The following is a 27,612-nucleotide window of genomic DNA, read 5'->3' on the forward strand; positions in this document are numbered from 1 at the left end:
GAGTACGACGATGGTGAATGAATCAGCATAAGCATCTGTGGCAGTGCAGTGCAGCGCTGTCTGTTGTGGAGACAGAAGTTACGAGAGAGTGAGAGAGAGAGAGAGCGAGAGAGAGAGAGAGAGAGAGACTAGCAGGCTATATAGCTGTTTATAAACAGGTATAAAAGTGTCATAAAAGTATGCGATTAATTTAGATTAATTAATCACAGAGCCTGTAATTAATTAGATACATTGTTTTAATCGCTTGACAGCCCTAGTTTTGAACTCTAAAAATAAAGCCAGAAAAAATAAATTCACATTTAGTTATGTACATTTTTGATTGTACTATAAAATAGTTCAAATAAAAAAATACCTACTGCTTTTTGCGCAGATCATTTGCATTCTTCATGATGTGGCTTAACCCCTTCAGACCCGCATTTTTTCTGCTGAGCAAATAATTTTTTTTTTACTGATTCTGACTCCTCTCCAACATAAAAACAAAGTGGAAACTCATGTTTTTATTTGTATTTTTTCATGTCCATTCCAGTGGACGCCACGACACGATGGCCATAAAATTACATAACTAAAACAATGTAGGGCTGAGTTTATTCAATCAGGTATGGCCTAAACATCTGGAAATTGATGTTTTTGAGTCTGTGTCACGTTCACGTTTTTTTTTACAATTATACAATACAAATATACAATATAGCAACAATTTATAGATGTATCACGGTGACGGTAGGGAACAGCAGTAAGGTCATCACCAGGAAAACCCAGAGCCTACAAGAAGAGAGGGAAATGTTATGACGCAATCTGAACATGCACATGAACACATTATATTTATGATTGTAGATAAGATGACCTAAGAAAAATCTGTTTTGCCTTCAGTAAACGATTATGAAACTTCCAACACACAACCATACTTTTTATAGTAGGCTAATGAACTGATAACATGGTTATTATACTTGATAATACTTGGAATGGAAATGGAACCTGAACTTGAAGACGTCAGCTTGTGGATGCTTTTATGTATTCTCATTTTCGATGAGCAGCCTTGAAGCAGTTCCGGTGTGGCACAAAGCACAGGTGGATGTTGCATATGTCACAAAAGACATGTGTTTTTCCTGTACAGTATGGAATCTTGCATCTGGTAGCCTCTTTCTTTTCATCAAAATGTGGCATGTGGTCAACCATGTCGTGCTGCACTTCAGGTAGAGGCCTTACATCGTGAACTGGTCTGTGGGGCACATGCTGTGGTTCTGGAGACATACTGGGTCTTCCACGTTTTGCTGCCACGGTTTTTTTGACTCTCACCAGTCACTGAGCCACATTCATCCTGAAATGGAGGAGATCCTGGATGTCTTTGGTCTGTATATTGGCCCTCTTGGCGTCCAGCCTGTACTCCGACCAGCTGTTGACCACAGCCAAGTCAAAAGCATGTGTGATCATTCTCAGTGTCCACTTTTTTGACCGAATATTTGTACGGTACAGACTGACAAGTTGATCAAGCAGGTCAACGCCTCCCATTGCTTCATTGTAAAGCTTAACCACTTCTGGACGCGACACTATCACAAATTGGGCCCTCTTTTTGTCCCACCGCTGCACTTCGTCCATTCTGCCCACACCAACAAAGTTGGAAGCCAGGACAACTGGTCTGTTGTCATACCATTTGACCAATGCCATCATATGGCATCATAGAGAGGACGTACCTTGAAGAACACATCCTTGTTCTCAGCTGGCTTCTCCAAATTGTTGACCAAATGCAAATGTGACCAGAGCTGGAAGAATCTGTCACGGGACATGGTGTTTTGAAAAATACCAATGTACATCCCAGCTTCCCAGAACATGGAGACTCTTGGCATTTTGATCACTCCCATAGCAAGGTGGAGACCGATTGCGGTTCTGATCTCTCCTGAACTTGTCGGTTTGAAACTTCTTGTGCCACTTTGCATGGCATAAACATTTGTGTTGTCGGCCATCAAATTGAAGATCTCATCCGGTATATACTGTTTGAAGTATTCATATGGTCTCATGGGATGTCTCTCATTAATTGGTGGATCTTCAAAGGAAGTGTCCCTGATTGTAGTGAATGGCCTGTGACGCCACATACTTTCTTCCTTCCTGGTTACCGTCATCTCCTCCTGTCCTCATCCTGCCACCTCTGCCATCCTCCTGTCCTCCTCTGTCACTACACTGTCTGTCTCCTCAATCTCAAGCTCAGCTGCCACATCAAGTTCTTCATACAACTCTCCACTGTCCCTCTCTGAATCTAATAACAAAACAATCACATTTTAACTCATTTTATGTTTTCTCACTCTTGAACTCTTATGCATTCCATGTATACCTTACATACTATATATATAAGAACCTCCACTCTCATTATCCTCCTCATTTCCTCAATTCAAGGAATCAAGCTCGGATAACTCTCCATCTACGAGACGGTCGAGGAAGTCTTCAACTTTATACACGGCAAGAACATTATGTACAAAAGAATATAAACATGTTATAATCATGAATACATAAACTGTGACATCATACTTTACCTAGGCTATTAAAGGCGTACATGTATTTAGTTTCTTTATATACTGACACTAACCCTTAGGAGTCCAGGGCTATTTTGTCTGTTTTTGCATACTTTTGATTCTGATTCAAATTTAGAAATGGTTAACATGCCAATGTTTGGTATCCATTTTATCAGTACTATCCCACCTATTTGACCTGATATTTTTTTTTCATTTTGACCTACTATTTGAACATATTATACTCAAATCACACATACAAAATATTAATAAAATATTCAAAGTAGCAAAACTGTCCATACTCTCAGTGTCTCCAAATCTTCCTCTGTGTGTCTTTTAACCAACTGACCCGTCTCTCGCATAGACGGACTGCCGCCCCCTGTCACTCATCGTCTCTTTTTAGCGTCTCATCCCTCCGCTAACCCCTCCCTCTCCTGCTCCTCTCCCTGGTAAAAGCAGCCTGATGAGCAGTACACCGTCAGCATTGTTTTCGGCTCCGTAAATGCATAAAATGGCAAAATACGGTGGAGATATTAAAATATTTTATGGCCGCACAACAGAACACACAATAGAATTCTCATACTTTTGCCCGCGAAAATAAAATAGTTTTACATCAACTTTAAACCATCGTATCTCCGGTTATACTGGGTCTATTAGCATGAAACAAAGACTGGCATATACGTAGTTTCAAGTCAGTACTTTCGACACAAGTTGTCAGTGACGTTGGTCCGATTGTTGTTTTTAGGCACCGTCGGCTTGAACAGGACATTTTATCTGAGCAAGCCGGCGTGACAGGGGACTCCGAGTGTTAGCTAGACCCGCCCCCCTCCTGATGTCCATTGCAATGGACATCAGACTTTGAAAAAATCCTATACATTGAATACGTGATATATGTTCAAAATAACTACACATATTATCACTTCATATAGTTGAAATTATACCGAGAGCAAGTTTTTTTGGCCAGTATGAACATAAATGTAGATTTTAGATTGAAGATGGGCACTTACTCTTGCCTCTCTGGATCCGGTCCGCCATGGTTGTCTTGTCAGGTGTCTTTCACTCTCTCAGAGCATTCTCAAAGTGATAACATGATTGTGATTGGACAATCAGGATCCAATCACTAACCAGCAGTGCTGACCTCATCCAATTACAGAGTATTTATTGGTTAAGAGACAGAAATACGTCATGTCCATTCCAATGGACGCAGGGTCTGAAGGGGTTAAGCATCTGTGCAGAATGGGAAAGTCAAACCTTTCTGCTTGATGTTGGCCAGTGATAACTTCAAAGTACTTCTGCAGAAGATCCTCTAGGCTTAGTCTTCAGAATGTAAAAGAAATGGACTGCAGAAGCACTAAAGAGCCATCACAAATGATCATCACTGGCCTCTTCACTGCCCTTTTCCCATACAACTTCATCAGATCAGTTTGGAAAGCCTGCAGAAAGTAGGTGACAGATGCTGTGGTGTGGTCACAAGTCAGGTAGGATGCAACAGGAAGAGGAGATGCCCCCTTGGAAGGATTCCGCACAACTAATTCATACACCTAGTATGGTGGACTTTTGCCACTTTCTTTTTGAATTATACTTCCTGTTGCATCCAGATACACAATGTCTTCCTTTTCATCTTTGGTAAAAAACTGACAGTGTCTTTTTTGACCACAGCATTATTCCTTTTGGGTGCATCATAACCCTCTGCAGGACGTCATTGTCTGTTCCTGTTTTTGGTCAATTAGCATTTGGAGACTTAAAAGTTTGTTGGTGTGAGGTCTTTTAAGTTGTCTTTGGGTCCATGCGATGTTCCTTAGAACCTCTTTTGTCGGTGCTTCGTCCCTGCAGCCTGATTCTATCACCATCTCAGGAATTTTCTGCATAGAGTCCAAAAAAAGGCTTCTTGGTAACTTTGTTTCAAGGGTTTCTCCAACTGATGAACATGCATCTGCACGGACTGGCCTTCTTTTGAGTTCAGTGGTACTGTGGCACACCTCATCTCCTGTGAATACCACATCTGCCTTCAGGGTGACCTCATATCTGACTTCGACACTAACAGCAATGGGGCAATCTTCAAACCGACAGTGTCCATTACATTTGAAGATGGGTGCGCTTCTTTGTGACCGCAGGGTTTTTAATGCGTGACGTCTAAAACCAAAGCTGCAGTATGGGTGAACTGACCTTATTCCAATTGCTTTCACATTTGTCCACTGTAACCCTTGAAACCATTTTCCTCTCTGAGATTTCCTCAGGTCTTGCCATTTCTTTTTATCAAGAAAAAAGAAACATGGCTGCTGTGGCACACTACATTAGAAAAATGTCTCTTCTGCCTCACTGCTCTCTGTTGACATGTAAGCAGATTCAGCCAGGTTGGATTCCTTGTCATTATCCTGGAACATAGTACATTTTCAGAGTTAATATGAAAAGTTTTTGTGATATGAAATTAAAAAAGTTAAATGAGGACCCTTATTTTAATATTTTGCCACTACTAAAACAGAACAAGCTGTTTCATATAATGCTAAATCACCCCAAGAATAGCCCTGGAAATAGTGTCATTATTTTTTTAAAGTACACCATTGATAATAACAGAAAATATAATACTAGATATTTTTACCTTTTTTGTTTAAAAAAAAAAAATAGACAATGTTCATCATCTATGTTTTAGACCTCTTGTTTTGAGGCGGAGGATCCCTCCGACGCTCTCTGTGCAGCTCATCAGACAGCACTCAGCTGTCTGTGAGTTGAGCTGGACGAGCCGCGGTGTGTGGAACAGCGATCTGTTCTGATCTCTCTCCACTATCGGACTCACTTCACTCATTTCACTTATATAGTAACTCTAATGTTGTTGTGTATTTATATTCATCTCTTATCTATTGTAAGAGTTTATGAACTGCACGTACAGTTGTCAGATCGCGGACCCCAAACAATGTCGTTGCCTAGCAACTTGCTTGAAAATATTTCATTTTCCTGGGCGGGTAGAATTGACCCAGTGCATTGTGGGGCGGTTGAGTAGGAAAAGTATACAATCGATTCATACCCAAAATCTTCCCGGAAGTTAGTACTCATCCGGGAATTTCTCGCATACCCAAACTCGCATACCCAACCGTCACACACTCAGATTGAAATCAAAATGAGTATGAGTAGGACGTTATTATGGCTTTCCGAACACAGCCCTTTTGTACACATAGGACATAAGTAGCCTACACTCACTCTTTTTAAAAGTTAGTGAGATGACTGGCACTGCATGGAGTCCACCATAGAGGTGTATGCTGGAGTGTATGCACTCAGGTTCACTCTAATACAGTCATTTAAATGTTCATCTGTCAATCTTGTTCTGAATTTAGATTTAACGACATTCACGTCAGAGAAAGCAGCTTCATATCGAGATATCTGCTTTATATGTCGAACCAAATAAAGCAGAAACTTTCAGTGCTGCTTGGTGAATGTTCTTATAGTGTTCTGGGTCTACAAGGCTCCAGCAATGTTGTGAGTGTTGCTGAGACTTAAGCTGAACATGATTCTGGAGATTTATAACCTCCATCTCCATTTCCACATGATTGACAGTGATCAGTTCAGCCATATTTTCTGAAATCTCTGTGATGTCTACCTCGGTGAATGGGTTGGCAATGAATGCCACACATGGCTCCAGCTTATCAAAATCCTTGAACCTATCCTCAAACTCCTGGCCTAGCTTTGACATGAGGTCACAATATTTATTGACATCCAAAACCAAGTCAGCCCCTGCATGGCTATCTAACATGTTAACTACAGTTGGGAAGTGTTGCAGTCTTCTGTTTTTCAGTTGCTGGAGGTAGAATGACAGTGCTGCTTTAAAAGCCTTAACAGCACTGATCATGTCAGAAATTGTCCGGTCTTTACCTTGTAACTGGGTGTTCAGCTGATTGAGTTTATCTGTCATGTCTGTCAGGAACGCTAGATCAAGCAGCCACTCAGCATCAGACAAAAGTGTAGTGTCCTCCGCTCTTGACTCCATGAAAGCTTTTATTTCGTTCAGCAATGAGCAGAAGCAGGCCGTCAGTGGTTAGCCAGTAACGGCCTCATCGGCGACTCAGTGCGGCGCTCTCTCTCTCTGGTAGACAGACGGGCAGAGGAAGAGAGAGAGCGCACTTTAGTTTAAATGTTTTTTATTTTATATAGGCCTACTATTGTTTACACAGTGATCGTCACTGAATGTATAAGCCTGACAACGTCTAACTCCCTGTCCTTAACGGCCAGCATGTCAGACGTGTTTTACTTGCGTGTCTCGGACAAAAACTGCAGCTGACTGGGGCTTGCGCCTCAGCTGTGTCACACGGCAACGCAACCTGAATTGTGTGATTTGTGTCAGTACAGTAACCTCATCATCAGCGGGCGGGTTGTGGGTCAGAACCATATTTTACAAGATTAAGTGCTATAAACAGGCTATTAAAGACAGTAGGTTATTGGCTGTGACTAGACGGCAAAAACTAGACTAAACTGCACTCCAACCTACCGTGGTTTGGTTTGCCTGCACTCTTCTCTACGTCTCAGGCCTATAGATACATTCAAACTAGACTTTAAATAGCTTACATAATGTTTCTTGAGTAAATACAATGCTGTAGGCCAGGGGTTCTCAAACTTTTGATAGCTGAGGGCCAATTTAGGAACCCAACATTGGACCGAGGGCCGCCGAAGGAAAAAAAATTATAAAACTGAAATAATTTCAATGGCCAGCGTCTTTGCGTCTTTACAGTTTACATGTATTGGTCAGCATCCAATACTGTGTAATTAACACATTTAAAGTAATAAATGAAGGGCTAGGTCTCATTTCAACATTGGGGAACACACATTAAAAGCGGGGGTCTGGGGGTTGTCCCCCAGAAAAATTTGAGGTTCGAACACTTCATTTTGTGCATTTTGGTTAATTTTTATGCAGTAATTTGTGTCTTCTGTATTTATTTATGGTGGAAATGTTAAGGAAAAGACAACTCGCTCCCATTGACACACATCTAATGGAATATAAATCAAGGCACTGAGGCATTCTGTATTGCATTAAAATATTTATTCTACTTTATTGTTCAAAACTTTCTACACATTGAAAACGTATCACCTTTTAGAGTGTTTTTTTGTAGGACTCACTACTCATGATGCAGCAGCAGTGTTAACTATTATGACACTATACATTGGAAATAAACAGGGTGGGCTATCAGCAGTCAACTAGGCAGATAGTTCCATGGCTATCAGCAGCTAGCTAACGTTAGTTTGTTAGCTAAACTTTAGGCAAAAGAGTTAGAAACCAGATAATGTTAGCATCCATCCTTAGACACTTGACCTAATCTAATTCACCTTGAATGTGAGAAAGTGCATCGTATTGGGCTTGACAAGCTCACTATCTAACAACTTACATTGGGACCACTACACTGCCTGCTGCACTGTGGGAGGCTGACCAGCCGTCTGCAACGAGAGGCAGAGGCCAGCTGAACTTCGCAAGTTTAATAAGTGGGGAATGAATACAAACAATTAGGAGGGATATTTAAGTGTTTCGACCCCTGTACTGTTTTTACTGTTACGGGGGACGCATCCCCTCCGTGCGTTTCAATAATAATAAAAAAAAAAAAAAATACATATATATATAATTTTTTTTTTTTTTTTTTTTTTAAATAATTCATAATTCAATGCGGGCCGCGGGCCGCCAGATATGCTTCCGCGGGCCGCCATTGGCCCGCGGGCCGCACTTTGAGAACCACTGCTGTAGGCCTACTCAAACAGGTTATTTATTTACTTGCATTCAAACAACAAGATAGGCTAATGTCTCCATACTACTGTTCCATACTGGAGGATGTACACAACTGAATGCATGACTATTTATACAATTATTTTTCAATTTATTACACTCATGTTGCAGATAAACATACAGAACATTACTAAAAGAAGGATAATAAATAATGTAAACATTTCATGTGCATCTATTAAGAATGATACTTGTTCAAAATGTGTGTAATAAATAAGAATGGCACACCAACAATAAATAAATAAATACCATATAAACACAAACTAAGTAGATCAATAATGATAACAGGTTGTAGATAAATATACAGGACATTACTATATACATTACTATAAAAAGCACAATAAATCTAAACATTTCACGTCTAAAAACACATCTATTACGAATGATACTTGTGGAAAATGTGCACAATAAATAAGAATGGCACACCAATAAATAAATGCCATTTAAATACAAACTAAGTTGATCAATAATAGAAAGATGAATTATAAATACAATAGCATTAATAGATAAATACATTAACTCTATACTAATAATACATAGATAAATAATAGCAATACATATGAATTCCTTATATTTTAATGTTAGATGTATCTGTCACGATGTGTGTGTGTGTGTGTGTGTTTGTTTCCTAGTGTTTTAGACTCTGTGTAGAGTGGCGTGACTGCAGGCATGTCGAAGGTGGTGTGTCGGAGCGGGTGCATTGGTGGTAATGCAGTCCAGTCATCCGAGTGCTGGATTTTGAAGTCCATCGTCCCACTGATGTTGTACCTAATAACATACAAAAATAAATCATAATGTAAAAATCATCATTTTACATAGGATCATCAAACACTTAACATACAATACACAGTATAATTTTACGTATATTTAACAGTAAGTAAATGTGCAACATATTTATTTTTGACCTGGACTGGTGAGAGATTGAAAGTCCTCCAAGCATCACTGTAATACAATTACAGAGGCAGACAGGGAGAAGATGTTTTAACCTTTTGGGAGAACATGATCTGGGAGGAGAAAAGAATGTATGTGCGGGGTTTGATTGATGTCACTCCAGTACAGAGGAGAAGGGGGTCGGAAAGTTCAAGGAGGTCAACTACACTGATTTTCTTTTTAAATGTTAATGGGCAGAGAAGAAGGGTGTGCAGGAGATTGTTTTTGGCTATGCTTGGCATTGGGAGTGGTCTGTGCTCAACTGGGTACAAGACCCCGGCAAAAAGCCGAAGAATACTACAGCACGACACAGAGGTGAAGCTCAGAATTTTATGCACAGATTTCTGCTGGATCTCCCTAAGCTGCCCTCCCACTACTGTCGGTCTTCATCATCCAAAAAATACCTGGAGCCTGCCTTCCAGACAATGGCAGATCTACATGGTGTGTACCGCCGTGCTGCTGAGGAGAAGATGGTCAAACCATTATCGAGGCAGGTGTTCACAGACGAGTTCAGGAGGCAGAATCTGGGTCTTTACCATCCTAAGAAGGACCAATGTGACACCTGCTGCTCCTACCAGGCTGGCAACTTGCCAGATGATGAGTGGCAGGATCATGTACTCAAAGAAGAGGCCCGTGAAGCAAAATCCTATGACAAAAATCATGTAAACAACAAGTCCATGGTGGTCTGTATGGATCTGCAAGCCGTCCTCCTCTCCCCAAGATTGAAAGCATCAACTCTGTATTATAAAACTAAACTTGCAGTGCACAACTTCACCATGACATATCTGCACACAATGCCACGTGTTATGTCTGGCATGAAGGTGAGGGAGCTCTGTCTCCCAGTGAGTTCGCATCTCATTCTGTGGAGCGATGGTTGTGGCTACCAGAACCGCAAATCTGTGCTCAGCAACGCCCTTCTTCAGTTTGCAACTGAGAAGAAAGTGGTCGTCATGCAGAAGTTCCTAGAGAAGGGGCACACACAGATGGAGTGTGACTCGGTTCACAGTGTCAGTGAGAGGCGTCTGAGGAATCAGGACATCTATGTCCCAGCCGAATATGTGGCCTTAATGAAGAGAGCGCGGTCCCATGTAGCACTGTCCCTTCTTCTTCCAGTTTTCAACCTTCTTGCGCTTTCTTCCTCCAACTTCGTCCTCCTCAGCTCCATCATCTTAAAAAATTCAACAACAAAAAAGCATTAGTGTTATCCACTGTAATTACTGCTGTGAAATGTGACCATTTGTGCATTCGTAAATTGTTATAGCAATTCCTTTACAACCAGTGACGTGCAAAAAAATACAGTAAAAAAATACAAATAAAACATAAATACAATTATTTTATTAACTTCCATTTGTATTACTTTTTTGCCGACAGAAACACTGCTCCCGCATATGAGACACACACACTTGTCCTTCACGCTAGTGAAGAAGAACTTGCATTCCCATTCCACGTGGAAATTGTAAGTTTTCTGCTTTTTTTTTACTTGGCCAGCTTGGTTATCCATGTTTGTTGTCTGTCTAAAATTCTAGCTAATTCCACCAAACTCCTCGCTTTAGCTTAGTGAGCATACAACGTCACTCAAGACACACTCTGGCTTTATTTACTTTTTATTCGCAGTTGATAGGCCTGTTATGTTTTGAATTGGAGGGGATGGGACAGCAATGTGACATATGTGAACGTTTGTGAGATGAGGTGCATTTACTGTTGTCGGAATTGTTAACGAAATTTAATTTGCCTTATGATTGTATAATATTTTAATGCTACAATACATGCTTTCTGCCTGTTGAACTTTGTCCCAGTAAACCTGACAGCCCCAAAGAGTATTGCTAACTTGCTAAATTTGGGACAACAACTGCTGATAACATTAATGGTCTTAGCCTTGGAGAAGAAAACTGCCTAATAAGAATTTGTCACATACAGATGTATGACGCATTCATGTGCACAGTAGTTGAGAGTTCGTGGGGAAACTTTGGAGGGAGTAAAAGACTCCCTAAGTTCACCTGATGATATGAGTTTCTGGGAATATCTGCCTAATTAAAAATGTTTCTGCTTTCGCAAGCAAAACTCAATGACCTGGACACACAAACCTGATGTTTTCGCACACACCATGGTTGCGTTCCGAATCGCATACTTTCTACTATATAGTATGTAGAAAAAAGATTTAGGATGTCCCGATTCTTGTGGCCAGATTTAGGATGGTTAGAATACCCGGATGGTCTACTTCATGCGGCCAAGATTGTTAGTGTTGAAAAGTGCTTCCTATTTGGGCGATTCTGACCCACAATCCAGTGCGCACGTGAAGTGACGTAACATCGACGAAGCCTATAGGTCCATGTTATGAAAACAAACGGGGATGCGACGGATATAAAAGCAAGAGGCAAGATCAAGGCGCAATGTTATGATGAAATAAGAGAGAAAAGTATGTCCCAATAGTATGTCTACTGCATCCTAACTAGATTCTTTTTATCGTCGGATGTAGTATGTAGAATAGAAAAAAGAAAGAGTATGCGATTCGGAACGCAACCCAAGTTCATGCATAAAGCCTGTACACACTGTTCAGCTCTTTGTCTCAATCTGTGCCACACTGAGCTGTGACGTAGATCGAACCCTTGCTTCTGCTGTTGCAAGTAAAAACTTCACCTGCTTTTGAAGAAGCCTGACTCAAATTATTTTATTACAAACACTTGGGTTGTTTAATGATAGAATTCCTTTAACAGGAATATATATATTTTTTTTTAACAATTCAGTCGCTCAACCTATCAGGTGAGCTAAAAACGTGTTGGAGACCCCTGAGCTAGTGAAACTGTTCAACTATCAAAATCTTCAGCTTTTTCAACCCATTCAGCCTTGTACTTTTTAGCTTTTTCTGCAAATTCTTGATCATTACACCACACCGGGGGCAAGTTGTGCCACAAGACAACTTTTTTTCCAAAAGCTTTATTTCTTAAACTGTTTATTTCAGATCCAAAGTTATCGTTGCCAGAGATGCACAACACACTGAAATATATGTACATATTTGAGTTCGATAATCATACTGTCAAGGCCTCACTTTAAAGTCACTTTAAGTAAAAAGAGGCACATCTCACCCAACTCTCCCCTATATAAAATGGATCTAGCATCCGGTCTGACCTCAGTTATTCCAACTGCATCCAATCGTCCTGGCCTATGCGTGTCGCCATCTTGTCAGTCATTTGTACTCCGCCTCATTTCCTCTTTCCGAAAAATTGCATTGATGTGACGTCGGGGGGATGGAGATACACCCATATAGCTGACGTATACTGTGCCTCCGAGGCGAATTGAGGGCTAATGGGCGGCTTTCTGTCCCTCAAGAGGCCACGCCCCTAATTATTCATATATTTTAACCTCCAATAGAATAAAAACTAGCCTGCTAAAAAAAATCCCCCACTCAGTGTTGTCATGGAGATATGAACTTACCATATAAACTAGAATGTTTTTTTGTACCAGGCCTTGAATAGGTTTAATAATGCTGTGAACACGGCATATTTAACATGGGAGTCGATGAGGAATTGCTCTGTTTTGAAACCTGTCCTTAGTGGCCACTCGGGTCCACTGCAATTGTTGTCACTTCCATATTGGTTGCTGGTAGAACTCGCTGTTGTTGGGGCTTGGTATAAACCCAGATTTATTTTCATTGTTCAAAAGTAATAGTACACCAAAAATCAATGAGAACTGCCAGTATGAGTATGAAATCAGATTTATTTCAGACATGTTGGTGGTACAAATGTGTTATAAATCTGGTTGTCCCAGTCAGCCTTATCCATGTTGCTCTGTTTTATTCAGTTTGGAAATGGAAGTAAAGCAGGATCAAAACACCATTTAGTGTAGTGGAGAGCTCTTTTCTCAGGAGAAGAAAAAGAAGACCCACAAACTAAAATTTGAAAGTGTTATGTGTGGCCACTTTTGATGATGTGTGATTGTTGCCACCTAAGAATCTGTCATGACACTACAAGTATTCTCTTGTCTGTATGACAGCACATCAGACAACCAACAGAAAGCCAGGACGACTGATCAAAGGAAGACAGGACTTACTCATTTCTCTGCTTCTCTTTGTTTTTAAGTCTTATTATCTCTGTACCACAACTTCATATTTTGATGTAATCTCTACATGGGTACGTAGTGACCAACAAGAGAGGGCAGCAACACAGGAACTAAATGCCAAAGAGAGCTGGACCGTTACATGGATCTACCAGATGTAAACCTGTCAAAACAAATGTTTTTTTTAGGCTGCTGTGTCTGGGAGGGATATGGTGGGGTTTTTGGAAGCTTTTCTGAGTGGATGCAAGGGGGAGGGGAGAGACACGAGTAGAACAAAATGAGAGTAGAAGAATGGAGAAAGACAGCCGCTGCTTTTAATAACGGCTGCTCATTCTTGATGATGAGCTCATGGACATGCCGCCGCCGCTCATGGACATGCCGCCGCCGCCACCACCATAACCTCCTCCTCCTCCGCTGCCAAAGCCTCCTCCTCCGCCCATACTCATGCTGCCGAAGCCTTTGCCTCCGCCTCCGCCGCCGCCATAACCGCCGCCGCCGCCGCCACCTCCTGCTGCTGAGAATAAGAAAAAGGGATGAGATGGAAGGAATAAGATTCCCGTAAATCTTATGCTCTTTTCATCAAATCAAGCATAGGGCTACTGATACCTAGCAGCTTATTAGCATTTTCCAGTTCAGAAAGATTTTCAAGAATGCCTTTGAACTTGCTGAAAATATCACCCAAATTGTAAAGATATATGTTGATACATACAAAAGCTGCTGCCTCCGCTCTGTATGTGGATGATTGCGGTTGCGCCTCCAGCGTTGATTCTGAAAATGAATGAGCAATTTTAGAAAGCTGATGCTGCTGCCTGAACTGTGTGATGCGTTGACTTCTCAGTGTTTCAGAAGATTTAAACGCTTGAAGTAGCTAAGCTTTTTACCTGTCCTCCTCTCCTTCCAGAAGCTTCCTGTAGGTGGCAATCTCAATATCCAGAGCCAGCTTGACGTTCATGAGCTCCTGGTACTCGCGGACCTGGCGGGTCATGTCCGACTTGGCTCTTTGCAGGGCCTCATCCAGGTCCTTGATGCGCGACTTTGCGTCCTTCACGGCCATCTCACCACGCTCCTCAGCCTCTGCAATCTGGGCCTCGAGGCTGGCACGCTGGGAGATTGCAAAGTTAGCAGAAAGTTAAGATGAGATATTTGTCATTCAGGATGCCTGATAGGTCCACGACTTAATCAACCAGAAGGTAATTCAGGTAGATGTCGCTGTAACTCTTGAGTGTACCTGTGCCTTGACTGACTCAATCTCATTCTGGAGGCGGGAAATCATGCGGTTCAGCTCAGAAATCTCACTCTTTGAGTTGCGAAGGTCATCTCCAGCCTGGCCGGCACTGCTCTGCATCTCCTCGAACTAAAGAAATTAGATTTATTTTTAAATGTGCAGATTCAACAAACCATCTTCTCCTTTTTTTGCATTGCAGGATTTGTGTTTTATATTAGAGCTGTTAGTGAGAGTATTTCGTTTCTCTGCCTACCTTGGCGCTGTACCATGCCTCTGCCTCTGCCTTGCTGCGGGCGGCGATCTCCTCATACTGAGCCTTGACATCAGCCACGATGGAGTCCATGTCTAGGCCACGGTTGTTGTCCATCTCCACAATGACTAAGGTGTCCTTGACACCTGCCTGCATTTCTGCCATGTCCTGCACAAGAGATAAAGCATGTGTTCTTTTATTAAAAATTAAGAGTTTGAAGAAAAGTGGTTTTGCTTTCGTTAAAGATGAAAATATATATAGGTGGGGTACAATTGTATTACCGCTTCAAAGAGAGCTCTGAGGAAGTTAATCTCATCCTGAAGGCAGTCAGCCCTTGCCTCAAGCTCAACCTTGTTCATGTAAGCAGCATCTACATCCTGTAAATGGAGAAGAAGGAAGAGGCTTGCATGGGTGACGGGTCAGGGCGAAAGCAATCATTTGGTCTGCTGTTGTTAATGACATGGTGAAAAGGCAGGCTTTTACAATTGCAGATCCACTCTCACCTTCTTGAGGAGCACAAAGTCATTCTCCACACCAGCGCGCCTGTTGATTTCCTCTTCATATCTGACAGAAAAAGGTGAGACAATTAGCTGATTTGTCACTTCTGTGGGTCAGCTGTTCAAAAGTCGAGACATACTTGGTTTTCTTGTGATGGTATGAACTCACTTGTTCTTGAAGTCCTCTACCTGGTTCTGCATGGTCCTCAGCTCTGACTCCAGCTTTACCTTCTCGTTGCCGAGCCCATCCAGCTGTCTGCGCAGGTTGGAAATGTACGCCTCGAACATGGTCTCTGCGTTGGAGCGTTTGCCACTGCTTGCTCCGCCACCGCACTGCTGTTCAAGCATGCTACACTTGGTCTCCAGCATTTTGTTCTGCTGTTCCAGGAAGCGGACCTGAAAAAGGGAAAAACGATTGGCCAAGTTTAGATTCACTGTCACTTGGGGACAGGCATCACATTGAATATGACAACAAAACGTTATCGATCAGATGATATAATCATGTGTCTATAGAACAGCATAAGACAACACCTATAGATTGGTGTGGGATAAGCAGTTTCATTGGATCATTTTCAGCAAATAGATAGATTACATGTTTTGTGCTGGTTCATCATGATTAGGCATGCTCACACAGAGGTAACGAAGATGTTTGTCTTCTTTGTTTTACTTTACTTGGGTGATCCATCGAAGCCACACCTCTGTGTGACTTTCACTCACAAGAAGCATTTGTATGCACCAATAATGGCAGCTGATGAATTAAAATACCCCTCGAGGCATGGATGTTATAGACATTCTCCGTAGTGGATTCTCTTGGCATAGCATAGTTGATGTAGCTGAGCTGTACAGATGATAACCAGACCATAATTTGCAGAAAAGTGTTTCAAAGCATGTTCTTTGGAGACAGAACATGCATGCAAGTTAAATGCTCTGCCATTCGGTTATGAACCCTGGAGCCCATCCCTCTTTTTTGGGTGTGTATGTGAGTACCTGTAACTTTTTTTTTAAGGCCAGGTAAGGTGTATGGTGCCACACCTCAGCCCAGCCCCTCCCATCCAACCTCTGTCCTTACCGCTCCCTCGCCTCAAGGATACATACTGAGCCAACTTGCCTGCCACAACCCTCAGTAATTATTGTTAGATGCCCGAGGCTATTCACTGCCTTATCCACTGAGTGATGATTCTTTAAAGGCGTGTGTAATATTTTGATTTCATATAAATATTAAAGGAAGTGTTCAATACATATTTAATAATGAGAATGTTGATTCTTATAGTTCGTATTTATAAAGGTACAAGTTTGAATGCTTTATTGCACAATATTTAACTTAGAAGAATTTAATAAGAAGAATTCTGAATGAACAAGACTCCATCAGATCACCTGTGTGACAGGCGTTAGAGGTATATGCAGAAAAAGCTTTCTAAGCATGTTCCAACAGGGTGTGGTTATCTTTTTACATTAAAGTGTGCATGAGTAGATTCAAAACTCAACTACTGTAACATATCCCATCCTCTTCCCCCCTACTGAGAGCCACCAGTTACTGGACACCTCTCTTGCCTCACACTATGCAGAGACAGCTGCTAGCTTAAACACAGTAAACACAACAATTTGAGATCAGAGGTGCCTAGCAAGCAGTTTTGGATGACTGACTACATCATATTTATACCAATACTATATTTACTGGTAGTATCAGTCAGAGTTAACCCTAGCTTAAGAATGCTCATAATTGATGTTGGATTCAGTTTCTGTGTAATATTTAATGAGCCCAGGTATCCCTGTAGAGGCAGTTTGTCAGCCATTCACACTTGCAGATATAACTTGTTCTGCTCTGTGCATGGCCTAATATTTTCCTCATGTTTTGATGTTCCTCAGTTTCATTCAAAATATATTTATTTAAAACCTCAAGTAACTTAATATCTAACACCAAAACCATTATGGATTATGATGTATGTATATGATTTTGTATGGTATGTTTAAAAGCAAACATATTTCACCGCATACATTTTCATACAGAAGCTGTTCCAGTCACTGAAAGAAAAGGGCCCACTCACCTTATCAATGAAGGAGGCAAAGCGGTTGTTCAGGGTCATGATCTGATTTTTCTCTTCGGTACGGACAGTCGAGATTTGCGGGTCGATGGAAATGTTGAAGGGGGTCAGCAGGCTCTGGTTGAACTGGACGGGTGTAATTGTTCCCCCCATCATCATGCCGCCGCCGCCGCCACCGCCACCACCGCCGAAACCACCGCCGCCGCCAAAGCCTCCACCTCCACCTCCTCCGCCACCAAAACTGCTAACTGGAGTGGCAGCGATACCGACATAACTCATTCCGAGGCCTGACCTAAGCATTGAGGTTGACATGCTGGCTGTCGACATTTGCGACCTGCCGCCAACGATGGCAGATCTTGAGGACCCGCGGGCACCGCCGCCGCCGCCTCCGCCATAGCCGCCTCCTCCTCCTCCGCCATAGCTGCTCCTGCTGGAACTCTTCACGCTCACGGCACTCTGTCTCATGGCTGCTTTGGTAAGAGGAGCAGAAGGTGAAAAGGTTTAGCAGAGCACACAAAGAGGAGAGTCAAGTCCCTCTAAGTAACTTCTCCCTGTCCGTGATGGATTTTTATCCGTTTCAGACTGTTGAGGGAGGTCCCAGTGCGCTCCACCTCCTCTGCACCTCCCCTCAATCCTCATCCAATTAATGTGCACTCGCAGGTAGGGAGATTGGTTTGGAGCAGCTCAGCCTGTCAGACAGGTAACCGTGCCACCCATGTAAGGTGATCACGGGCTTGACACACCCAGATGCTCATAGGGGAACGGCATCACAGCCCAGGATGATAGGGGAGGAAGACATGTTGGAAAATACATTTACTTGATGAGCTGGGTGGGGCACCTCCTTACTCACTGATCCACCACTTTCTGCTTTTGATCTTCTCAAAACGATAGATATTATATGAATATTAAGTGTGTTATCCTATTTACTCTAAGTATGCATTTAACTGCATTTTATGTATGCATCGATTCCTGAAGATGTAAAAGTTTGTATCGAGCAAATACATATGATTTTTTTGCATGATAATAAAAAAGATCATATATTTTTCTTCTTTTTGTCACATTTACTGGGAATTGTGTACAACACAATATGCAAATAAACTTTGAGTGTTGCTGTGTGGGAGATTTGATTCTTGCATGTTTTTTTTCAAAATGTTTATGAATAACATATAATATACATTATATACAAGATAATGTATCTTTTTTTTTTAATCGCAGTATTAACTGTAGGCAGCCTGAGCTGATTGAAGAGAAAGCTTTGGGGCTGGGCAACCTGGATGGTGGTAGTTCAGAGCTATATACTATACACACTATATAGATATACAGTCTTTCCACCATTGGCTCCGATGTCCAGCTGGGTGAAAATAGTAGCCAACCGAGGTCACGACCCTGCTAGGGTGGTCCGGGGGGGGGGCATACCCCCCGGGAGATTTTTTTTTACCTTTTTAAAGTGAAATGCATGAATCTGGTGCACTTTGAGAGGAAAATTAAGATGCTAAATCTGAGGAATTTTGTGTGAACAAATAATTTGGAGACACTGGGTCGGATGAATTAGAAGCTATTGAAGAAAGACACATGGATTTTCCATAGAAATATACATTTTAAATAAAATAGTATGCAGGGTCCTCTGGGTTGGGCTTGGTGCTCTTTTTCTTTTACAGGACATATTTTTCTGTAATATAATGAATTAATTAAAATGCAGTGAGAGGAACGAAGCAGAAGAACTCTGTTGTCCAGTTATCTTTTTTTCCCACAGACGAGGCTGAAATAGGCTATAGACTATACAGTGCATGGGAAACTGAGGGCAGCCCCATTTTCAAATATTTTTAAATAAACTCAATACACACTGTGCATGCCATGGACTTGAACGTGACGTGATCAGTTAACCTCGGATTACCTCCCAGATGAACTGATTAAATTATTAAGCTATTAACTATCTACCAAAACATTGTATTCCTTTTATTGTATGATAATTTACATTTACATAATATGATGTTGATATCAAACACACAAACTAAAAAAAAGGCCCCCCTGGCAGTCGGGACCCTTAGCAACCGAACATTTCGCTTATGCCTCGGGCCGGCTCTGCTGACCAGTGACCTCTATAAGTGGGTGGGTAACTTGGAGGCAGGCTGTCCTGCCCACCCAATAATACAATTAGAAGCTGTTAAAGGATAATGAAACAAAGTTTCGTTGACAGAAGCAGTGCATGGTAATGGTATATTCTTTAGTATTAATTAATTGTCTGAATTTTATTTGACATTTTCTTGGACAGTGAATGAATAGGTCCGTCCGATAGTGGGTCTGGACTTCCACCTAAAAATAAAATAAAAATAAACTAAAAAAATACATATATATATATATATATATTTTATTGGGTGGGCACAGCCCACATTTGGGTGGGCACGGCCCACCCTGGCCCCTGGCTACCGCCGGCCCTGAGCAGAAGCGATGCAGTATTTTTCCTCGGCTCAGCCACCTCACTTCAGTGTGGAGGAGGAGATCACCGTATTCAGCGGACAGTTCCTGGAGGAGCAGTTTGAAGCTTCGGTGTTGTTTGGCCTTTGCGGGAATGGAGTTGATGATCTTAATGACAGGTGTCATGATGACGTGATCAAATCTCATGACTTTGGCGCATATAGCCTGCTGGTGAATGATGCAGTGATAGTTCACAATTTTAGGAAAGTCCGGGTCGGCCTTGCACAGTGCAATAAATCCTAAGTGGCGTCCTGTCATAGCTGGTGCGCCGTCTGTTGTAATAGACACCAGCTTTTCAATAGGCACGTTATTTTCAACGAAGTACTTTTTCAAAACGTTGTAAATATCGACTCCTGTGGTTGTGGTTTTTAGAGGAAGCAACGTCAATAACTCCTCTCTGGTGGAAGCGTCTTCAAAAACCATCCGGACAAACAGAGCCATCTGAGCGGTATCAGCCGCATCCACCGACTCGTCACACTGAATGGAAAACCATTTGCACCTTGTCATGTCCCGCTTCAACTGACCCACTGCATCAGCAGAGAGCGCAGACACTCGCCGTGCCACCGTATTGGCACCAAGCTGTAGCCTATATCAGCGATAGCGGACATGATTTCAGTCTTACTTTTATGGTCCTTGAATAATGTGTCGGCAACCGCTGTCATTGCGTCCTTCACCAACCCGCCATCGGTATATGGCTTCTTGTGCTTTGCCAAAATGTGCGCCACTTTGAATGATGCCTCCGTGGCCGCGTTGGCTTTTTTCGTCGGTCCCATGAATAAACCTTGCTGTTTTTAAGGGTGGCTTTCAGCTGGTTCACTTTCTCAGTCCGTAGAGTGCTGCCTGCTGGAAAATCCCACGCAAACTTACGGTGGACTTGAGTGTGGTGGCGCTCCACGTTACCTCTTTTGCCGACAGAAACACTGCTCCCGCATATGAGACACACAAACTTGTCCTTCACACTAGTGAAGAAGAACTTGCATTCCCATTCCACATGGAAATTGTAAGTTTTCTGCTTTTTTTTTACTTGGCCAGCTTGGTTATCCATGTTTGTTGTCTGTCTAAAATTCTAGCTAATTCCACCAAACTCCTCGCTTTAGCTTAGTGAGCATACAACGTCACTCAAGACACACTCTGGCTTTATTTACTTTTTATTCGCAGTTGATAGGCCTGTTATGTTTTGAATTGGAGGGGATGGGACAGCAATGTGACATATGTGAACGTTTGTGAGATGAGGTGCATTTACTGTTGTCGGAATATATATATATTTTTAACAATTCAGTCGCTCAACCTATCAGGTGAGCTACTGAAAACGTGTTGGAGACCCCTGAGCTAGTGAAACTGTTCAACTATCAAAATCTTCAGCTTTTTCAACCCATTCAGCCTTGTACTTTTTAGCTTTTTCTGCAAATTCTTGATCATTACACCACACCGGGGGCAAGTTGTGCCACAAGACAACTTTTTTTTCCAAAAGCTATATTTCTTAAACAGTTTATTTCAGATCCAAAGTTCTTGTTGCCAGGGATGCACAACACACTGAAATATATGTACATATTTGAGTTGGATACTCTACTGTCAAGGCCTCACTTTAAAGTCACTTTGAGTAAAAAGTGGCACATCTCACCCCACTCTCCCCTATATAAAATGGATCTAGCATCCGGTCTGACCTCAGTTATTCCAACTGCATCCAATCGTCCTGGCCTATGCGTGTCGCCATCTTGTCAGTCATTTGTACTCCGCCTCATTTCCTCTTTCCGAAAAAGGGCATTGATGTGACGTCGGGGGGATGGAGATACACCCATATAGCTGACGTATACTGTGTCTCCGAGGCGAATTGAGGGCTAATGGGCGGCTTTCTGTCCCTCAAGAGGCCACGCCCCTAATCATTCATATATTTTAACCTCCAATAGAATAAAAACTAGCCTGCTAAAAAAAATCACCCACTCAGTGTTGTCATGGAGATATGAACTTACCATATAAACTAGAATGTTTTTTTGTACCAGGCCTTGAATAGGTTTAATAATGCTGTGAACAGGGCATATTTAACATGGGAGTCGATGAGGAATTGCTCTGTTTTGAAACCTGCCCTTAGTGGCCACTCGGGTCCACTGCAATTGTTGTCACTTCCATATTGGTTGCTGGTAGAACTCGCTGTTGTTGGGGCTTGGTATAAACCCAGATTTATTTTCATTGTTCAAAAGTAATAGTACACCAAAAATCAATGAGAACTGCCAGTATGAGTATGAAATCAGATTTATTTCAGACATGTTGGTGGTACAAATGTGTTATAAATCTGGTTGTCCCAGTCAGCCTTATCCATGTTGCTCTGTTTTATTCAGTTTGGAAATGGAAGTAAAGCAGGATCAAAACACCATTTAGTGTAGTGGAGAGCTCTTTTCTCAGGAGAAGAAAAAGAAGACCCACAAACTGAAATTTGAAAGTGTTATTTGTGGCCACTTTTGATGATGTGTGATTGTTGCCACCTAAGAATCTGTCATGACACTACAAGTATTCTCTTGTCTGTATGACAGCACATCAGACAACCAACAGAAAGCCAGGACGACTGATCAAAGGAAGACAGGACTTACTCATTTCTCTGCTTCTCTTTGTTTTTAAGTCTTATTATCTCTGTACCACAACTTCATATTTTGATGTAATCTCTACATGGGTACGTAGTGACCAACAAGAGAGGGCAGCAACACAGGAACTAAATGCCAAAGAGAGCTGGACCGTTACATGGATCTATCAGATGTAAAACTGTCAAAACAAATGTTTTTTTTAGGCTGCTGTGTCTGGGAGGGATATGGTGGGGTTTTTGGAAGCTTTTCTGAGTGGATGCAAGGGGGAGGGGAGAGACACGAGTAGAACAAAATGAGGGTAGAAGAATGGACAAAGACAGCCGCTGCTTTTAATAACGGCTGCTCTTTCTTGATGATGAGCTCATGGACATGCCGCCGCCGCTCATGGACATGCCGCCGCCGCCACCACCATAACCTCCTCCTCCTCCGCTGCCAAAGCCTCCTCCTCCGCCCATACTCATGCTGCCGAAGCCTTTGCCTCCGCCTCCGCCGCCGCCATAACCGCCGCCGCCGCCGCCGCCGCCACCTCCTGCTGCTGAGAATAAGAAAAAGGGATGAGATGGAAGGAATAAGATTCCCGTAAATCTTATGCTCTTTTCATCAAATCAAGCATAGGGCTACTGATACCTAGCAGCTTATTAGCATTTTTCAGTTCAGAAAGATTTTCAAGAATGCCTTTGAACTTTCAAAAATGTAACATCACTAAGGGATAAATTATAAGACGTCAATTGTTGTGTTGACTACAATTCTGATTACATTGTTACAGTGATGTATAAAAACTCAATAAAATACTAATTACAAAAAAAAAGAATGCCTTTGAACTTGCTGAAAATATCACCCAAATTGTAAAGATATATGTTGATACATACAATAGCTGCTGCCTCCGCTCTGTATGTGGATGATTGCGGTTGCGCCTCCAGCGTTGATTCTGAAAATGAATGAGCAATTTTAGAAAGCTGATGCTGCTGCCTGAACTGTGTGATGCGTTGACTTCTCAGTGTTTCAGAAGATTTAAACGCTTGAAGTAGCTAAGCTTTTTACCTGTCCTCCTCTCCTTCCAGAAGCTTCCTGTAGGTGGCAATCTCAATATCCAGAGCCAGCTTGACGTTCATGAGCTCCTGGTACTCGCGGACCTGGCGGGTCATGTCCGACTTGGCTCTTTGCAGGGCCTCATCCAGGTCCTTGATGCGCGACTTTGCGTCCTTCACGGCCATCTCACCACGCTCCTCAGCCTCTGCAATCTGGGCCTCGAGGCTGGCACGCTGGGAGATTGCAAAGTTAGCAGAAAGTTAAGATGAGATATTTGTCATTCAGGATGCCTGATAGGTCCACGACTTAATCAACCAGAAGGTAATTCAGGTAGATGTCGCTGTAACTCTTGAGTGTACCTGTGCCTTGACTGACTCAATCTCATTCTGGAGGCGGGAAATCATGCGGTTCAGCTCAGAAATCTCACTCTTTGAGTTGCGAAGGTCATCTCCAGCCTGGCCGGCACTGCTCTGCATCTCCTCGAACTAAAGAAATTAGATTTATTTTTAAATGTGCAGATTCAACATACCATCTTCTCCTTTTTTTGCATTGCAGGATTTGTGTTTTATATTAGAGCTGTTAGTGAGAGCATTTTGTTTCTCTGCTTACCTTGGCGCTGTACCATGCCTCTGCCTCTGCCTTGCTGCGGGCGGCAATCTCCTCATACTGAGCCTTGACATCAGCCACGATGGAGTCCATGTCTAGGCCACGGTTGTTGTCCATCTCCACAATGACTAAGGTGTCCTTGACACCTGCCTGCATTTCTGCCATGTCCTGTACAAGAGATAAAGCATGTGTTCTCTTATTAAAAATTAAGAGTTTGAAGAAAAGTGGTTTTGCTTTCGCTAAAGATGAAAATATATATAGGTGGGGTACAATTGTATTACCGCTTCAAAGAGAGCTCTGAGGAAGTTAATCTCATCCTGAAGGCAGTCAACCCTTGCCTCAAGCTCAACCTTGTTCATGTAAGCAGCATCTACATCCTGTAAGTGGAGAAGAAGGAAGAGGCTTGCATGGGTGACGGGTCAGGGCGAAAGCAATAATTTGGTCTGCTGTTGTTAATGACATGGTGAAAAGGCAGGCTTTTACAATTGCAGATCCACTCTCACCTTCTTGAGGAGCACAAAGTCATTCTCCACACCAGCGCGCCTGTTGATTTCCTCTTCATATCTGACAGAAAAAGGTGAGACAATTAGCTGATTTGTCACTTCTGTGGGTCCGCTGTTCAAAAGTCGAGACATACTTGGTTTTCTTGTGATGGTATGAACTCACTTGTTCTTGAAGTCCTCTACCTGGTTCTGCATGGTCCTCAGCTCTGACTCCAGCTTTACCTTCTCGTTGCCGAGCCCATCCAGCTGTCTGCGCAGGTTGGAAATGTACGCCTCGAACATGGTCTCTGCGTTGGAGCGTTTGCCACTGCTTGCTCCGCCACCGCACTGCTGTTCAAGCATGCTACACTTGGTCTCCAGCATTTTGTTCTGCTGTTCCAGGAAGCGGACCTGAAAAAGGGAAAAACGATTGGCCAAGTTTAGATTCACTGTCACTTGGGGACAGGCATCACATTGAATATGACTACAAAACGTTATCGATCAGATGATATAATCATGTGTCTATAGAACAGCATAAGACAACACCTATAGATTGGTGTGGGATAAGCAGTTTCATTGGATCATTTTCAGCAAATAGATAGATTACATGTTTTGTCCCGGTTCATCATGATTAGGCATGCTCACACGGAGGTAACGAAGATGTTTGTCTTCTTTGTTTTACTTTACTTGGGTGATCCATCGAAGCCACACCTCTGTGTGACTTTCACTCACAAGAAGCATTTGTATGCACCAATAATGGCAGCTGATGAATTAAAATACCCCTCGAGGCATGGATGTTCTAGACATTCTTTGTAGTGGATTCTCTTGGCATAGCATAGTTGATGTAGCTGAGCTGTACAGATGATAGCCAGAACATAATTTGCAGACAAGTGTTTCAAAGCATGTTCTTTGGAGACAGAACATGCATGCAAGTTAAATGCTCTGCCATTCGGTTATGAACCCTGGAGCCCATCCCTCTTTTTTGGGTGTGTATGTGAGTACCTGTAACTTTTTTTTTTTAAGGCCAGGTAAGGTGTATGGTGCCACACCTCAGCCCAGCCCCTCCCATCCAACCTCTGTCCTTACCGCTCCCTCGCCTCAAGGATACATACTTTAACTGAGCCAACTTGCCTGCCACAACCCTCAGTAATTATTGTTAGATGCCCGAGGCTATTCACTGCCTTATCCACTGAGTGATGATTCTTTAAAGGCGTGTGTAATATTTTGATTTCATATAAATATTAAAGGAATATTCAATACATATTTAATAATGAGAATTTTGATTCTTATAGTTCGTATTTATAAAGGTACAAGTTTGAATGCTTTATTGCACAATATTTAACTTAGAAGAATTTAATAAGAAGAATTCTGAATGAACAAGACTCCATCAGATCACCTGTGTGACAGGCGTTAGAGGTATATGCAGAAAAAGCTTTCTAAGCATGTTCCAACAGGGTGTGGTTATCTTTTTACATTAAAGTGTGCATGAGTAGATTCAAAACTCAACTATTGTAACATATCCCATCCTCTTCCCCCCTACTGAGAGCCACCAGTTACTGGACACCTCTCTTGCCTCACACTATGCAGAGACAGCTGCTAGCTTAAACACAGTAAACACAACAATTTGAGATCAGAGGTGCCTAGCAAGCAGTTTTGGATGACTGACTACATCATATTTATACCAACACTATATTTACTGGTAGTATCAGTCAGAGTTAACCCTAGCTTAAGAATGCACATAATTGATGTTTGATTCAGTTTCTGTGTAATATTTAATGAGCCCAGGTATCCCTGTAGAGGCAGTTTGTCAGCCATTCACACTTGCAGATATAACATGTTCTGCTCTGTGCATGGCCTAATATTTTCCTCATGTTTTGATGTTCCTCAGTTTCATTCAAAATATATTTATTTAAAACCTCAAGTAACTTAATATCTAACACCAAAACCATTATGGATTATGATGTATGTATATGATTTTGTATGGTATGTTTAAAAGCAAACATATTTCACCGCATACATTTTCATACAGAAGCTGTTCCAGTCACTGAAAGAAAAGGGCCCACTCACCTTATCAATGAAGGAGGCAAAGCGGTTGTTCAGGGTCATGATCTGATTTTTCTCTTCGGTACGGACAGTCGAGATTTGCGGGTCGATGGAAATGTTGAAGGGGGTCAGCAGGCTCTGGTTGAACTGGACGGGTGTAATTGTTCCCCCCATCATCATGCCGCCGCCGCCACCGCCACCACCGCCGAAACCACCGCCGCCGCCAAAGCCTCCACCTCCACCTCCTCCGCCACCAAAACTGCTAACTGGAGTGGCAGCGATACCGACATAACTCATTCCGAGGCCTGACCTAAGCATTGAGGTTGACATGCTGGCTGTCGACATTTGCGACCTGCCGCCAACGATGGCAGATCTTGAGGACCCGCGGGCACCGCCGCCGCCGCCATAGCCGCCTCCTCCTCCTCCGCCATAGCTGCTCCTGCTGGAACTCTTCACGCTCACGGCACTCTGTCTCATGGCTGCTTTGGTAAGAGGAGCAGAAGGTGAAAAGGTTTAGCAGAGCACACGAAGAGGAGAGTCAAGTCCCTCTAAGTACCTTCTCCCTGTCCGTGATGGATTTTTATCCGTTTCAGACTGTTGAGGGAGGTCCCAGTGCGCTCCACCTCCTCTGCACCTCCCCTCAATCCTCATCCAATTAATGTGCACTCGCAGGTAAGGAGATTGGTTTGGAGCAGCTCAGCCTGTCAGACAGGTAACCGTGCCACCCATGTAAGGTGATCACGGGCTTGACACACCCAGATGCTCATAGGGGAACGGCATCACAGCCCAGGATGATAGGAGAGGAAGACATGTTGGAAAATACATTTACTTGATGAGCTGGGTGGGGGACCTCTTTACTCACTGATCCACCACTTTCTGCTTTTGATCTTCTCAAAACGATAGATATTATATGAATATTAAGTGTGTTATCCTATTCACTCTAAGTATGCATTTAACTGCATTTTATGTATGCATCGATTCCTGAAGATGTAAAAGTTTGTATCAAGCAAATACATATGATTTTTTTGCATGATAATAAAAAAGATCATATATTTTTCTTCTTTTTGTCTCATTTAGGGCGAACTTAAAGCAACCTGCAACACAATCAGTGAGAGTTTTGGGTTTGAGGCAGTTGACCATGAAAAGTGAAA

General features: G+C 42.4%; 1 pseudogene across 1 annotated transcript; it reads right to left on the bottom strand.

Moving 5' to 3' along the window:
- Positions 1 to 12,877: 12,877 nt before the first annotated feature.
- LOC307252948 lies at positions 12,878 to 27,017 on the bottom strand (annotated as a pseudogene). Its single transcript, XR_013845607.1, has 19 exons — positions 26,486 to 27,017; positions 24,603 to 24,829; positions 24,440 to 24,500; positions 24,218 to 24,313; positions 23,940 to 24,104; positions 23,690 to 23,815; positions 23,343 to 23,563; positions 23,171 to 23,229; positions 22,633 to 22,836; positions 20,593 to 20,645; positions 19,732 to 20,202; positions 17,254 to 17,745; positions 15,378 to 15,604; positions 15,215 to 15,275; positions 14,993 to 15,088; positions 14,465 to 14,879; positions 14,118 to 14,338; positions 13,946 to 14,004; positions 12,878 to 13,747 (listed from the first exon to the last, which is right to left on the bottom strand). The product of XR_013845607.1 is annotated as an uncharacterized misc_RNA (transcript).
- Between the last annotated feature and the right edge of the window lie 595 nt (positions 27,018 to 27,612).

Source organism: Ammodytes marinus (assembly GCF_949987685.1).
Source record: "Ammodytes marinus genome assembly, chromosome: 7".
Taxonomy (NCBI): Eukaryota; Metazoa; Chordata; class Actinopteri; order Uranoscopiformes; family Ammodytidae; genus Ammodytes; species Ammodytes marinus.